This window comes from Monodon monoceros, unplaced genomic scaffold (genome assembly GCF_005190385.1).
Source record: "Monodon monoceros isolate NGI ecotype Baffin Bay Population unplaced genomic scaffold, NGI_Narwhal_1 Super_Scaffold_12, whole genome shotgun sequence".
Lineage (NCBI taxonomy): Eukaryota > Metazoa > Chordata > Mammalia > Artiodactyla > Monodontidae > Monodon > Monodon monoceros.
In genome coordinates, this window is record NW_021703768.1 from 63,273,306 (window position 1) to 63,289,899 (window position 16,594).

The 16,594-nt window shown below is 36.2% G+C and overlaps 1 protein-coding gene across 2 annotated transcripts in view; it reads right to left on the bottom strand.

The window, feature by feature from the left end:
• HOMER1 (homer scaffold protein 1) overlaps window positions 1-16,594 on the bottom strand; it is a 126,302-nt gene that overhangs the window by 87,054 nt on the left and 22,654 nt on the right. The gene's annotated exons all lie outside the window — the stretch shown is intronic.

Here is a 16,594-nt window from a genome sequence, read left to right on the forward strand (position 1 = left end):
CCCAGTCCGGGAAGATCCCACATGCCGCGGAGCGGCTGGGCCCGTGAGCCATGGCCGCTGAGCCTGCGCGTCCGGAGCCTGTGCTCCGCAACGGGAGGGGCCACAACAGTGAGAGGCCCGCGTACCACAAAAAAAAAAAAACAAAAAACACACACACACACATAAGAAGGAACGTTCTCTTAAATAACGTTGTGTTTGCAGTGACACTCGGACCTGAAGAGTCATCTTAGGACCTTGAGAGCAGCTAACCTGAGAACAAAGCCAACATTGTGAACAAGAGCAGATGGAAAAACCAGGAATCTGTTTCCTTGATTATGTCATTGAATCGATGACTCAGCCTCTAGGCTTGTGATAAAACAAGTTTCCTAGTTGTTCCAAGCAGTTGTCATTTAAAAAATTACACAAATAATAATTAAGGAAAGAGGCTTACATATAATAAATTCTGCAATAACGTGCTCCCCAATAAAATGTGATTGGTGGTCTTCCAGTTCTCCTGGCTAGCTAGCACACACTGGTCATTCATTAACTTTGTAACACAGATCCGCATACAATTAGATTTTTAGGGCCCCATTTAATACTGTAGAGGTAATCAATGGAAAAATTTATAAGGCTAACTGATTGAGATGGGTGGAAGAAACATGGAAATCATAAAAGTTCATTATCAATTGACTTTCTGCTATAAGGATTTAATATTCAAGTCTTTTAATCAAGAAACAGCAGTATAACAGCATATTAGAGATATGCAGACAAATGCAGAGAAATAAAAATGGGAATTTGTAAAAGCAGGTGCCTGGGGGGACGGGGCTAGATGAAGGACAAGATGAGATAGGAAACTAGTACTTGCCTTTACAAACCTTTAAGTACTATTTAACTTTTAAAACTTGTTCTAGTACTAAAAGATTTTCTTAAGTGGCACAGTGTAGGAAGCTATACTTACATCACAGTTAATGCTGAGAAAAGAATGCTTTAGGGGCCACTTTTGAAGACTGTCAAAGAACCATAGAATAAGTGACAATTTTTAATAGCTTGGAACTCAACTAACTTAACAGGACATCATCTGAAAGCATTCTTATTATTCATAAAGAGGAATAAAGGGAAAGTAAGACAGGAGCAGAAATTCCAAATGTGTCCAACTATGGCTCTGGAAGTGCTGAAGATATGTCCACTTCCTTCCTTCATTAGAAGTAAATACACAGGAAGTAAGACAAAAAACATTCTACCTTTAGCTTGGTCTTTGGAGTTTGAAGTGGGAAGAGAAGCAGGACAATAGGTGTTAAGGCCAAAATGACATGGGCAAGGATAAGACAAGGAGTGGATGGACACAAATGACCATTTAACCTCAAATGCAATGCCTGAAGAATTTAGTCTCAGTGCCATTATGAGCTGGCACAGCATGTCTTCAGACAAGCTGGAGCTCAAGCACTGGAATGTCCTCAAAAGAACTGTCCTGTACTAGTTAATAATATAAAGTGTAATTCCACTGGATTATCAGGTAATTGGTTTACTTCCGCTATCCCACCACCCAGCTCTACTCTCCCAGCACAGGCCTGTAAGAAAAATCTTACTGAAACAGCTGTTTTGACGCGGCTCAAAGATTATGACTGCATATTGTCAGCTATGTATTTCTATTACCATGTTATGTGTTTAACAGGTGATTACTTATCCATTTTGAATTTTCTTTAAAACAAACAAATAACACATGCTTCCTCTGAGGCAAGCAAAGCTTATCCGACTAATGGCTACCGCACACATAGTTGTACCACAAGAGCGCCATCTAGTGATGAACCAAAAACATAGCAGGTGTTTGTTTAAAATTCCAAGTTACTATACAGCAAAAACAAAATCGTAAAGGAGATTGCTATAACATAGGTATACAGAATTAAAATGTGACACCAACAACTACAAAACGTCTTTTCTGGAAGAATTCTTAAAAGGTGTATGATCTGAATTCCTTGGTCTTTGAACTGGTTAATTACACATTCAAACGAAAGATTTTTAAAGAAAATCATTGTATCATAACAATTGCGCATCAGAAATATCTTCATGACATCAGGTATTTGACTTAATTAGCATATCTGAAGAAAATATAATCAAATAAATTAAAAATTTCAATCTGGAGTTTAAGATTACTAAATTATAAAACTGTACTTCAAACAGTAACAACATTGTTTATACTCCTTATATACAGCCTTCATTTTAAGTTTTCTTTTTTTTTTTTCTCAGTCTCAGTCCTTTCATTAAGGCACAGCACTAGTTATTAAAAGGGATTACAGTACTTACTTGCTTTGGGCACTTTAATCAGTAACTACATTTAAAAGATCAAAGGAATATGTTCAAATTCATTGGAAAGAGCAAGTAAACCCACTCAATGTATATATTTAAGCAACATCTTCAGTACTCAAAGGACCTGGCTTGCTAGGTCCTTTGAGTATTGACTTCCAAGTGACATCATCTCTGCCCCACTCCCCCTTTTAAAACTCTATTTATTTCAGATAAAATACGTGGTGCTTTAAAATACATGAGGATGTATTCCTGGTAACTCAGTTACATTTAAAATTAGTACTGTACTTTCAATTTCACTAGACTTTAAACATTCTTCTTTTCCCAGTTGATTTCCACTAAATAAAGCTATATTCTGAGAACTCACAGTATACACTAGGGAAATCTAAGGAAAATAGCCTCTTGTTAATGAGAATTTAATTCTTGTTAATATATATGGCATATTCCTAAAAATCCAAAATAAGTAATTTTCTAGTAGACATCCAATTCCTAGAAACTTTTTAAGTGAATTAAATGTTAAAAGATTATTTAAGTTATAATACCAACAATACTTCAAGGAACAATCATACTCTTAGGTACCCTTTTCCTTTACACTTACTACAAACTAACCAAGTGAATATGCAATCCATATTCTATCTGAACAAGCAAATACTCTAAAAAATAAACCTATGATTGAAGAGAAAGATCCAAAGGTATTTTGGCAAAATACTGAAGAGAAAGATCCAAAGGTATTTTGGCAAAATATTAACATTTGCTACATTTGAATAGTGGTTGCATAGATGTTACATTATTCCCTGTATTACTCTGAATATTTTTAATTACTCAAAACAATAAAACTGCACAGCATTTCTCTAGAATTCTTATTAACACTGAGAAATCTGACTAAATCAGCCACATTTTATTTTATGCATATGTAGATCTTTTTTTTTAAACTGCTGTGCAAAAGTTGGCACTATGATCAGAACTGCACTATCCAATACGGTGACTACTGAGCATCTGAAATGTGGCTAGGGCAATTGAGGAAGTGAATTAGTTTATTTGATACTCAAGTAAGTCAGTTACTGAAATACTTCTAAGCATGTATGGAACAACTTGGATATGTGAATCTACTGTTTCAAGTGTAAATTTTATGAAATTTAAATTCAGATCAAGTATTTTTGATAAAAATTTTAGCATCCAAACTGAGAGGTGCTCTAAGTGCAAAATACACAGTGGATAGTATGAAAAAAGAATGTAATATCTGAATCTCTTTACATATGTTAAAAATATTATGGATATACAGTTGACCCTTGAACATGGATTTGAACTGTGCAGGTCTACTTACACTCGGATTTTTTCCAATAAATATATTAGAAAATTTTTTGCAGATTACACAACAGTTTGAAAAAACTCACAGACGAACCACATAGCCTAGGAAAATTGAAAAGATAAGAAAAAGTTAGGTATGTCACGAATGCATAAAATATATGTAGATACTGGTCTATCCTCCCATAGTTATAAGGTGAGTAATATTTAATATAAAATTAATAATGAGGGCTTCCCTGGTGGTGCAGTGGTTGAGAATCTGCCTGCTAATGCAGGGGACACGGGTTTGAGCCCTGGTCTGGGAGGATCCCACATGCCGTGGAGCAACTAGGCCCGTGAGCCACAACTACTGAGCCTGCGCGTCTGGAGCCTGTGCTCTGCAACAAGAGAGTCCGCGATAGTGAGAGACCCGCGCACCACGATGAAGAGTGGCTCCCGCTTGCCACACTAGAGAAAGCCCTCGCATAGAAACGACGACGCAACACAGCAAAAATACCCCCAATATCTTCTAAAAAAAAAAAAATTAATGAGTTAGTTTTCTTACTGTTTTTTAACTTTGCTTTCAAAGAATTACATTACCGTACAGTATGCCCCTCTCTCTGATAATTGGAGAAACTGTGTATCAGCCTATCATCACAGGTAAGCAGTTTAAAAAAAAAGTTAACGGCGGTCTGGTGGTTAAAACTCCATGCTTCCAATGCAGGGGGTGCGGGTTCGATCCCTGGTGGGGGAATTAAGATCCCGCATGCCACTTGGCGTGGCCAAAAAAAAAAAAAAAAAAAGGTAACAATGTTTCTAATACTATATTATGAATATGACTGTAATACTGTATGCCATAAAAATTTTATAATCATTCATTCATTAGTGTATAGGCTAGGCTACTGTGAAGCAATTGTATTGATTATTAACACTAGGCTACCATAAAGCCATCACATTGCTGCCTCTTCGTTATCAGTGCATGAATTGTTACACCTGTAAATAAAAATGAATTTCTTTTTCACATTATCTTATCACTTTTGATGTCTAGTGTTAGCAATATATATAACATCTACACTGTTTTGTATCATATAAGACAATATCGATGTAGGTACTGACAGGTGATTCATCTTGTAAACAGATGATATATACTTAATGATATTGATAAATACAATACTGTAAATGTATTTTCACTTCCTTATGATTTTCTTAATGACATTTCATTTTGTCTAGCTTATTGTATTATAAGAATACACTATATAATACATATAGCATATAAAATATGTGTTAACCAACTATTAATGTTACTGGTAACAGTACTGGTCAATAATAGGATATCAGTAGTTAGGTTTTGGGGGTGTCAGAAGTTATAAGCAGATTTTTGACTGAGTGGGAGGTTGGTCCCCCTAACCCCAGCACTGTTCAAGGGTCAACTGTAATGTCAACATATATTAAAATTTATCTTACCTTTTAGAAACTGTAAATTTAAAATTACATGTATTACTCATACTGTATTTCAAGTGGAAAATACTGGACAATTTTTGTAGCCACTTCCTTACTGATAGACATATAGGTTGTTCCAATTTCTGCACTATTACAAACAATGACCCTATATGTTCACTTGTGTACACATGCAAGAGAGATACTAGAAGCTGAATTCCTGGTCACGGGGTATGCACCATAGCACATTTCCGTATTGCTTCTCACAACACATGTACCAGTTTATACTTTAATAGTCTAATATTATTTCCTCCCAACACTTGGTAAGGTCCAAGTAATTTGTGCCAACTTGATGGGCATGAAATGGTATTTCACCATTGCTGAATTTGCACATCCCTGATTACTAGTGAGGCTAAGGAGGTCTTCATATATTTCTGGGCCATTTGAGCCCAAAAGATTTCTACCCTTATTCCTAAGCTTGTTTAAAACCCTACCTTAGCTGCAGAGAGTGAAAAGACCAGAATCCAAAGTCATCACTCAAACTATATGCATGGAAACATCTCATACATGCAATTCTAACCACATGTTAGAATTTAGGTGAACTTAATTATGGTGAACACCCACTAACATAGAGAAAGGCAGAGTTGCTTATTTTTCTAAATCTGATGACATTTAATGTTTAAAAATCAATATAGTATAGATATAGCATATATATTCTGCTATTTTTCAAAGGTAAATTACAGTTCTTTGGTATAAAATTTAGTTTTCATATTTTTGTACCAAATTGTTTCTGACATGCCTTAAAATTTTCTCCTTTGTGGAGGGGCGAGTAGGAGAATGGTAAATGTGTATTAGTCAAATTTTTAACTTAGAGTCATCAAAAAATTTTTCTGTCTTAGCATCAAAAAATAATTTTAACAGATAAAACATATTTAATGTTAAACTAGAGGTCAAAAGTAACAACACAATTCTCTTCTCAAATACATTAAACTCCCGGATGCTTTCCAAATAGTAAATGCCACCAATCCATTCCCACTCTGTTTCTCTCTGCAATTTTCATTCCAACAGCCCTCAAGCTTGGAAGTGATTCTCACTTTCATCTGATCAAATTTCCTCTAGTCACAGCTAATAATTAGATTTATCTCTTTTCTGAGTGGTCCTCAAGTAGTTTAGCTACAAGTCCTACCAATGAACAGCATCTGGTATTTTATGCATGGTCGCCACACATTCCCAGTATCTCAGGATTACCTAGCTTTCATACTGTTTTATTTTTCCATTGAAAAAGGCTGTACTAAATATAACTAAATGTGATCTATGTTTTCCATTTTTGTCGGCTTTTCAGGTAACAAAAATTATAGGCAAAACTATCAGATGCTGTGTCCCAATTTGGGGTTTTGCAAATACAATCAATCCCTGTAATTATGTGGTGTTTTGCTCAAATGCATTAGATCTATTACACAACAACTGTGTTAACAATTCAGTCATTATGGTATCACAAAAGCCCAAACAAACACATTTTCTGACTATGAAGTTATTTAACATTTTTCACTGACCAAAAATTTGATTCAACAGTACAGTAAGCTAGATTTGGTTGTTTGTTTCCTCTTTATCTTTTCTGAAAATGAATTTAGCAGAGGTAAAGGGAGGCTGGCTTCTGAGCTACCCGGAAGAGATAATCACTAAAGATAAAAGAGCACCTGACAAGATATAGTACTCCAGAGCTTATGAGAGTGTTTTTCAAACACTGGGTCACAACCCAGAGGGTTATAATTAATTTAATGGGCATTTTAAGAAATGAATGAGAAAGTAAAACATCAGACTGTATCACACTTGGTAAGGGTATATGTATCATTTCATGAAACTTTTGGCTACATATTTATATATGCTTGTCACAAAGTAGGATGTCTTTTTTTTTTTTTCCTACTGTGGATCAAAAAGTTTAAAAACCTAGAGATAAAAAATGCTTTTACTTAATGTTTATGAAAACTCTGTGAAGCAGGTATACAACACCCATTTCATAGTACAAAAGCATAGGTCCTAAGTGACTTATCCAAAGTCACACAGCTAGAAAATGATATAATAAGCATCTTTTTTTAAAAATGCAAATGGAAATGAAATTCAACCTCACTAGGAATCAAAGAACTGCAAATTAAAACCATGAGTTATCATTTTTTCACCTGTCAAAACAGGAAACCTTTTATTTTTTTAATGAAAAAATTCAATGTTTGAGTTTAAGGAAATCTGACACTTTCAGAAACACCTAGTGGGGGTATAAATTAGTAAAGGCTTTCCAAAAACACTTTGACAATGCATATCAAAAGCTTTAAATTTCTGTGCATATCCTTTGACATAGCAATTCCATTCTAGGAACTTACCTTAAGGAAATTATATATATATATGCAGAGATTCAGCTATAGCAATGTATCACCACACTGTTTATGATAAGCAAAGATTGTAAATTAAAACATCTAATGACATAAGATCAAATAAATCATGGTAGATCCACATAACGGAATCCTATGTAGCCATTAAAAAACAAAGTTCCAGAATATTCAGTGACATAAGGTGTCCAATATAGTAAGTGAAAAGAGTTTATGTAAAACTGTTAACACAGCACAATTCAATTTTTGTTTAAAAATTTATCTACAGTTGAATCCTGAACAACGTGAGGGTTAAGGGCACCAATACTCTGAGCAGTCAAAACCCCAAGTACAACTTTACAGTCAGCTCTCTGTATCCTTGGATTCAACCAACCTTAGATCGTGCAGTATCGTGATATGTATCTAGCAAAAAAAATCCAAGCATAAGTGGACCCTCGCAGCGCAAACCCGTGTTGTTCAAGGGTCAACTGTATATTCAGAGAAAAAAAATCCATGGAAGATATACTTATATTCTGCCCTTGCCCTGCCTTGCCTTTTCCCAACACAGAAACCAGAGTGATCCTTCTAAAAACTGAAGCTAGTATTTAAATACTCCAGGAAAAAAAAAAAAGGGGGCGAGAGGTTAGGATAAACCAAGTAAGGCAAAATGAGGTTGCTACTGAAGTGGGTGGGAAAATGGTGGTATAGGAGACTGTATTTTCTACTTTTTTGTATGTCTAAAAAATTTCATAATATAGAGTTTTAAAGTAATAAATCCTAAATCAGGTGGAACATTGCTCAAAACCCTCTAATGGCTTCCCATCTCACTCACAGTAAAAGCCAAAGTCCTTAAAATGGTCTAAAGACCTGCCATCAGTGTTTCTCAACCCTGGCTGCATTACAAACACCTGGCCCCAAGCCCTAGAATCACTGGTCTGGTGGGCAGCCCCACTTCCAAGGTGATTCTCATGTGGAATCACCTCTCAGGAGGAAAAACCACTACCGGATAGGACCCCTGCTCCCTCTCCAACCTTTCTGTAGCTTACTGTTTTGTTTTGTTTTAATTTTTATTGGAATATAGTTGATTTACAATGTTGTGTTAGTTTCAAGTGTAGAGCAAAGTAAATCAGTTATACCTATACATATATTCACTCTTTCTTTTTTTTAGATTCTTTTCCCATATAGGCCATTACGAAGTATTCAGCAGAGTTCCCTGTGCTATACAGCAGGTTCTTATTAGTTATCTATTTTATACATAGTAGTATGTATATGTCAATTCCAATCTCCCAATTTATCCCTCCTCCCCCTTACCCGCTGGTAACCATGAGTTTGTTTTCTACATCTGTGACTCTACTTCTGTTTTGTACGTAAGTTCATTCATACCCCTTTTTTTAGATTCCACATATAAGTGATATCATACGATATTTGTCTTTCTCTGTCTGACTTACTTCACTCCGTATGACAATCTCTAGGTCCATTCATTTTGCTGCAAATGGCATTATTTTGTTCTTTTTTATGGCTGAGTAATATTCGAAAAGATACATGCACCCCAGTGTTCACTGCAACACTATTTACAATAGCCAGGACATGGAAGCAACCTAAGTGTCCATCAACAGAGGAATGGATAAAGAAGATGTGGCACATACATACAATGGAATATTACTCAGCCATAAAAAAGAACAAAATGCCATTTGCTTACTGTTTTTTGCCCAGCCACATGGCCCTCCTTGTTTCTCAAACAATGCCAAGCACACCCTACCTCAGGGCCTTTGCCTGAAGCACTCTTTCCCCTCAGATCTGTCTAGAATCTTCCTTTGCCTCCTTCAGGTGTTTGCTCAAATGTTACTTTCGCAGTGAGGCCTTCCTGGTTGCCCTATATAAAAACTGTAGCCCCTTCCTCTCCTCTCCCAGGACTTCCTATCCCCCTTCTTTTACTGTTCCCCACTGCACTTATCACCATCTGACATACAACATATTTTCTTATTTATTATCCCTCTCCCCCAGCTAAAGTGTTATCTCCTTAAGGACAAGGATTTTGCCATTTTTAATCAGGGCTGTGTTCCCAGCAACTCAAACACCTGGCACATATTAAGCACCCAGAAAATACTTAACAAATAAATGAATAAATGACTATATACCAAGACATTTAGAGTTGTTGTTGGTGGGATTACAAATGACTTATTTTTTCTTATCTCAACTTTTCAATATGTGAACATGTACTATATTTATAAGAAAAAAATCTGAGCAAACAATATTAATGCAATGTATTTCCTTGCTTTAAAAAAACACAGTTAGTGGAATGTTATCTCGGTGATTACACAAATAAATAGCTCTGTAAACATCCAGTGAGCTTTAGATTTGTGCACTTTACTGAATATATGCCCTAAATTTTTAAAAAAGTGAATGACAGTTAAAAATATTACAGCTTGAGTGATAATGGATTCATCTGGCAAACAGATTTGGAGACACTCTTGCCTGTGGAATACTTCCTGCAAATCATCCACAAATCTCCACTGACGCAAGTTTTTTCATCAACTAGGTCTCCTCAGAATTCTCTTTATGGTGTGTAACAATACCTAGAGTTATCCTATACAGCAATAATCTAAAACTACTTGTGTGCCTTTAATTGTGAACCAGCAAGCTTGTCCTAAGAAATCCTGTAAAATACCAACTCTAAGAAAGCCAATCATCTAAACCTGGAGAAAGTTCCCTAACTGGTTCTCCAGCTAACAAAGCGTAGAAGATGATGATGGATTAACTAAACATTAAGTACAAATATTAGCTGAACCAACTGATAAATAGAAAAGTATCAATTCTACTAAAGCCTTTGTGTTTGGCAGACATTCCACACTATCTAAGTGGATAATAACAGAACTTGGATTAAGGTTGCCTCATCCAACTATTCAGTGACCATTTAGGAACCAGTTCTCTTCAGTTCTTCTATAAAAGTCTAAAACCTGGATTCTGGACAAAGTGGTAAAATCTACTCTTGAATCTTTCCTACTCAAACATAGCCTCTCATCATGTGAAAAAGTGCTCTAGAGCCTCAATTGAATGCTCTTTTTGAGACATTTGAGAAAAAACAAGTTAGCCTTATTTCTCAAGAAGAGAGCAGTGGGCTTAACAGCAAGGGTACTACAAACAGTACAGGAGCACAGCATGTCATCCTACAACAATTTTACATCATGGTAATAAAAAAAATCGTATCAAAAATAAATATGGCTAGAGAAAAATGCAAAGTTTATATGAATTTATAAGCTAGGCCATAACACTTTAAAAAAAAAACCAACACCTTCCTATCCCCAGTATCCTAAATGCATTCATTTTTTCTACTATTTTCTACTTTGGCAGAAATATCAAAAGTATTTGTTGAGTCATTTGTAGTGATGTGGATGCACCTAGAGTCTGTCATACAGAATGAAGCCAGAAAGAAAAAAACAAATACCGTATATTAACACATATATATGGCATCTAGAAAAATGGTACCGATAAACCTAGTGGTCGGGCAGGAATAGAGACACAGACGTAGAGAACAAACTTGTGGACATGGGAGGGGAAGGGGCGGGTGGGATGAACTGAGAGAGTAGCATTGACATATATACACTACCATGTGTAAAATAGGTAGCTAGTGAGAAGCAGCTGCATAGCACAGGGAGATCAGCTCAGTGCTTTGTGACGGCCTAGAGGGGTGGGGTGAGGAGGGTGGGAGGGAGATGCAAGAGGGAGGGGATGATATATGTACACATATAGCTGATTCACTTTGTTGTACAGCAGAAACTCACACAACATTGTAAAGCAATTATAATCAAATAAAGATTAAAAAAAAAGCCTGCTAACTATTATAAATTCTCCAAGACTAAACTTTCCCTCCCCCTATATTATTAATAGAGCCAGAAGGCAAATTTCTGCTTATCACAATTTCTTAGAAGAAAGCCTTCACTGAATTAAGATTTAAAGTTCTCCCTTGAATCTCTTAACAGACTAACAACAAACTCCCTTTGGATCCCCATATTATTCAGTATTTCATATGACAGTGCTAGGGAAAAACTTGTCTGCTTGCTGTTATGCCGAAACAAGACTACAACTCAACACACTTCTCATTTGTCAAGAAGCTCAGCCATGTTCTGTTTTCCACTAATACTGATCTTATCTCAGGTGTCTGCTGTATCTACTCATATTTCTTTTCAACACTGTATCTTTAACCATCCTGTTTTACCTTGTTCCTGATTTTACAAATTACTGGAAATTCTCTGTAGTAACTGAAAGATTACAGAACTAATATAATAAAATCTGAATAGCTTAAACACTAGTTATTGAATTTTAAAAAGTAATAGTGACAAAAAAGTTGAGTTTTTAACCTTTTGCAGTTGCAATGATATAACATCTTAACCGTTTCCCTTTTATAAATCAATAAGCATACAACTTCCATCATTTGTGCCAAAGGGAGAGATCCGTAGACTGGGTAATTCAAACTAAGAAATTCAAATATGCCACTTTTAAGCCTGAAAACAAAAGCCTAAACTTACAAAATGGATATGTGGTAAATTCTTTGGTTATAATTAACATGTTTGAGAGCTTACCATATGGCCACTGTTATAAGCACTACGCCTGTGTTATTTAATCCTCTCAACCTGTGTGAGGTAGTTGCTATTCACCCTCTTTTGCAGATAAGGAACCTGGGGCATAGAGAGGGTATGTAATTTGCTCAAGATGACACATGGTAGAGCCAGCACACAAACACGGCCTGGCTCCAGAGCCCACATCTTTATCCTATACTGACTCCTTGGATGGGAAAAGAATACTTTTGCCAGGTAAACCCGAGTTCACTGATGTAACCAAATTCTTGCCTGACCTTTGAGCTGAAATTTTGTTGACAGAAGTGGGATAGTATAGCTAGACAACTATGCTTACTATGCATGTTAAGCACTATTAAGAGTACTTAAAAGGCTTCCCTGGTGGCGCAGTGGTTGAGAGTCCGCCTGCCGATGCAGGGGACGTGGGTTTCTGCCCCGGTCCGGGAAGATCCCACATGCCGCGGAGCGGCTGGGCCCGTGAGCCATGGCCGCTGAGCCTGCGCGTCCGGAGCCTGTACTCCGCAACGGGAGAGGCCACAACAGTGACAGGCCCGCGTAACGAAAAAAAGAAAAAAAAAAAAAAAAAAAGAGTACTTAAGTGTTTTCATGGGATATATGTTATGTGCACTGGCACCACTTACCTTTTACTTGTATTTTGAAAACAATTTGTATTATAACACTTTATTGGAATGATAGTGTGGTTTGGAAGAATCCAAAAACTTACTTTTAGTCATGCCAATTATCATAGTTCTTGAGCTTTCCTTCTGCAAAGGAAGATAACTCTCTGATCTGTATTTTGATACAATGATTTCACCTCTGTAACAAAATACAATAATAACAACAATAACAATAATAGTGTTAGCCTGTCTGAGGTGAAAACATTGGTCTTTGAGACTAAAGTTACTAATTCCAACGTATCTTATATCTGCTTCAGACATTAACTAGGTTTCATCACACACGGCATTTCTGAAAAGGATTACATGACAGGAATAATACGCATATTTTGATGAAAGAGGAGCTATACACTTGTGAAGATACTTTCTACTTTCTCCTTGTTGTTTTTCCTGTCTTGATTTGGTTTCTTTCTGGCAGAAAACATCTTAAGAATTTAATTCTTCCAGCATTTTATTGAACACTTCTCCTCTGATAAAGAAGTTTTTCCAGGAAAGTGTTTCCCTTCAGTTTTAAAAATGTAATTCCCTAACTAGTTTATACTTTATACTTTCTGTAAAAGCTGTCTGAACCATTACAGGATTCCTACACACACATGCACGCACACACACACAGTCAGAAAGGTTAGATTACATATAAACAAGTTTTATAAAGTGGGCTGTATGAACTACTTTAGGAAATACATTTAAACAGTCTTTTTCTTATCAATCATCACAACTAAATATTTGTGACGTGGACACAGAAAAAAACATACTTCACTAGGTGAAATTGTAAATAATCAATGTAAAATGGGAGAGCAACAGAAGACTTCAGTAAATTGACAGATCTTTTAAATGTAGGGCTGCAAAAAAAAAAAAATTATACCATTTGAAAAATAGGATTTATTGATATCCTCTTTAAATAATTGTGGAAGGTTGAATAATTGCCCCCAAAGATATCCACCTCCTAATACCCAGAACCTGTGAATGTTACCTTGTTGGTAAACAGGATTTTGCAGCTGTGATTAAGACTCCTTAGATGGAGAGATTCTTCTGGATTATGCTGGTGGACCCGAAATGTAACCACAAGTGTCCTTATAAGAAGGTGGCAGAGGGAGATTTAACTAAAGAAGCAGCTTATGTGACAAAAGGAGAAGAGTCAGGGAGATTGGAAGATGCTACACTGATGGCTTTGAAATGGAAGAAGAGGCCATGAACCATGAATACAAGGAATGCAGCTCCAGAAAGTGGAAAAGGCAAGGAGACCATTCTCCCCTAGAGCTTCCTGAGGGACTGCAGCCCTGCTGACACCTTGGTTTCACCCCGTGAAACTGATTTTGGACTTCTGACATCTAGAACTGTAAGAGAATAAATGTGTGTTATCTTAATACCAACTTTGTGGTAATTTGTTACAGCAGACATAGGAAACTAATACACTAATAGACGGTACAAATCTTCAGTTAAAATCTATTAACCCTCTGCCATTTACAGAATTAATTTATTCTAAACTATGTTAAAAATAAGTTTCTCATCATATATCTCAAATAATATGTTTACTTAATAGGGACAGAATAACTGAAAAAAATAGCATAAAATCTTAATAGAAGCAAATTTGAATGTATTAAAGCAATTTTAGGCAAGTTGTTTGCCAACTGGGTATTTTCAACTGCAGGTAATTTGATGAAAATTAAAGCTCAAGAATAACTCTTGCCATGGGAAGAGTTACAATAATTGTTCAAGAGTAACAAGAGTAGTTGAGTAGTGACTATTTTCCTCCCATTTCAAACCAACATGTGATTCAAAAGCAGCACTGTTGCAAAATGAAACAGCTAAAAGGAGAAAAGGTAGAGGAAGAAAGTAACATTTTGTTGAATTCCTATTACATGTAAACGCCTTATATAAATTCTCATTTCCATCTCAAAACAACTCTAAGATATGAAAGAAGTTAGATTAAAAACAAAAAAGGACTTGGAGGACAGTTTAAATAATTGGCCAAAGGTCACAGCCAGTACTGGTATCTCTAGGATTCAAATCCAAGACCAACTGCAAAGCCCAGGACTTTTCACTACTCCCGAAGAAGAGAATGTTCTCTGGCAATGAAAACCAGACTTAAGTTTCTTTCTTCTTCATTTTTGAATTACTCACTGACTGATTCAAAATCTCATAAGTTATAAATCTTTGTTATTGTCATGCTAACAAATATGTTTTACTTCCTCATTCCCTCTGAGATGAGTGTTATAGCTATACAAGTTATTATCTCCATATAAATATTAGAAAATATCCTGCTTCTTTCATTAGGCCCTTCTACGAGAATATTTAAAATACAAAAATATTCAGCACTCAATAAACTAAAATTCTAAATATCTAACACTCAGAGAATTAAATCCATAAAGAACAGAAAAATCAGTCAACAGAAACAGACCCAGAAATGACACAGATGATAGGACTAGTAGACAAGGACATTAAGATAGTTATTATAATGATAGTCCACATGTTCAAGAAGGCAGAGGAAAGCATAAGCATTTTAGGGAGAGACTTGAAGATATATAAAAGCCCCAAATCAGTTTTCTGGAGATGAAAAACATACTGGATGAAATTAACAGCAAATTAAACACTGCCAAAGGAAAGAAAACTAATTTGAAGATACAGAAATAGAAACTACTCAAAATAAAGCACAGAGAAAAAAACCCACAAAAATAGAGTATCAATGTAATTATTATGGAACAACTTCAAGTAGCCTAATATACATGCAATTGAAATCCTCAAAGATGGGAAGAATGGAAAAAAATATCTGAAGAAATTACGGTTGGAAAATTTACAAACTGGATAATATCCCAAACCCAAAAAGCTTGACAAACTTGAAGCACAAAGAAACATGAAAAAAACTACACCAAGGGACATCATAATTAAATTGCTTAAAACCAATGATAAAGAGAAAACCTTAAACACAATCTCAGGATTGTGGGGCACATTACATACAGAGGAACAAAGGAAAAATGATAGCAGACTTCTCACTGGAAACAACACAAGCCAGAAGACAGTGAAACAACATCTTAAAAGTATGAAAAGAAAAACTCATCAAGAATTCTCTACCCAGTAAAAACATATTTCAAAAATGAAAGTGAGGGCTTCCCTGGTGGCGCAGTGGTTGAGAGTCCACCTGCCGATGCAGGGGACACGCGTTCATGCCCCGGTCTGGGAAGATCCCACATGCCGCAGAGCGGCTGGGCCCATGAGCCATGGCTGCTGAGCCTGTGCGTCCGGAGCCTGTGCTCTGCAATGGGAGAGGCCACAACAGTGAGAGGCCCGCGTACCGCAAAAAAAAAAAAAAAAAAGAAAGTGAATTTAGGGCGATGAAAATATCTTAGAACTAGACAGAGGCAATGTTTACATAACCTCTTCAATGTGCTAAATGCTATATGCTTTAAAATAGTTAATGGTTACTTTCATGTTACATGAATTTTACCTCAAAAAAAAAAACCTTTAAAAAAATGAGGGTGAAATTATTTTCTCAAGACACACAAAACCTGAAAGAATTCACCATTTGTAGACCTGTACTGTGAGACAATGTTAAAGGGAAGTTTCAGGTAGAAGAAAATGATACCATATGGATATCGATATCTAGAGCTACTCAAAGGAATGAAGAGCACCAAAAATGGTAAATATGTGGGTAAATATAATTTTTTTCCTTATTTTAAAAATCTCTTTAAAAATAATTAAGGGACTTCCCTAGTGGCACAGTGGTTAAGAATCCACCTGCCAATGCAGGGGACATGGGTTCAATCCCTGGTCCAAGAGGATCCCACATGCTGCAGAGCAACTAAGCCCGTGCGCCACAACTACTGAGCCTGCCCTCTAGAGCCCGCGAGCCACAACTACTGAACCTGCATGCCACAACTACTGAAGCCCGCGCACCTAAAGCCTATGCTCTGCAACAAGAGAAGTCACCGCAATGAGAAGCCCACGCACTGCAACGAAGAGCAGGCCCTGCTTGCCATAACTAGAGAAA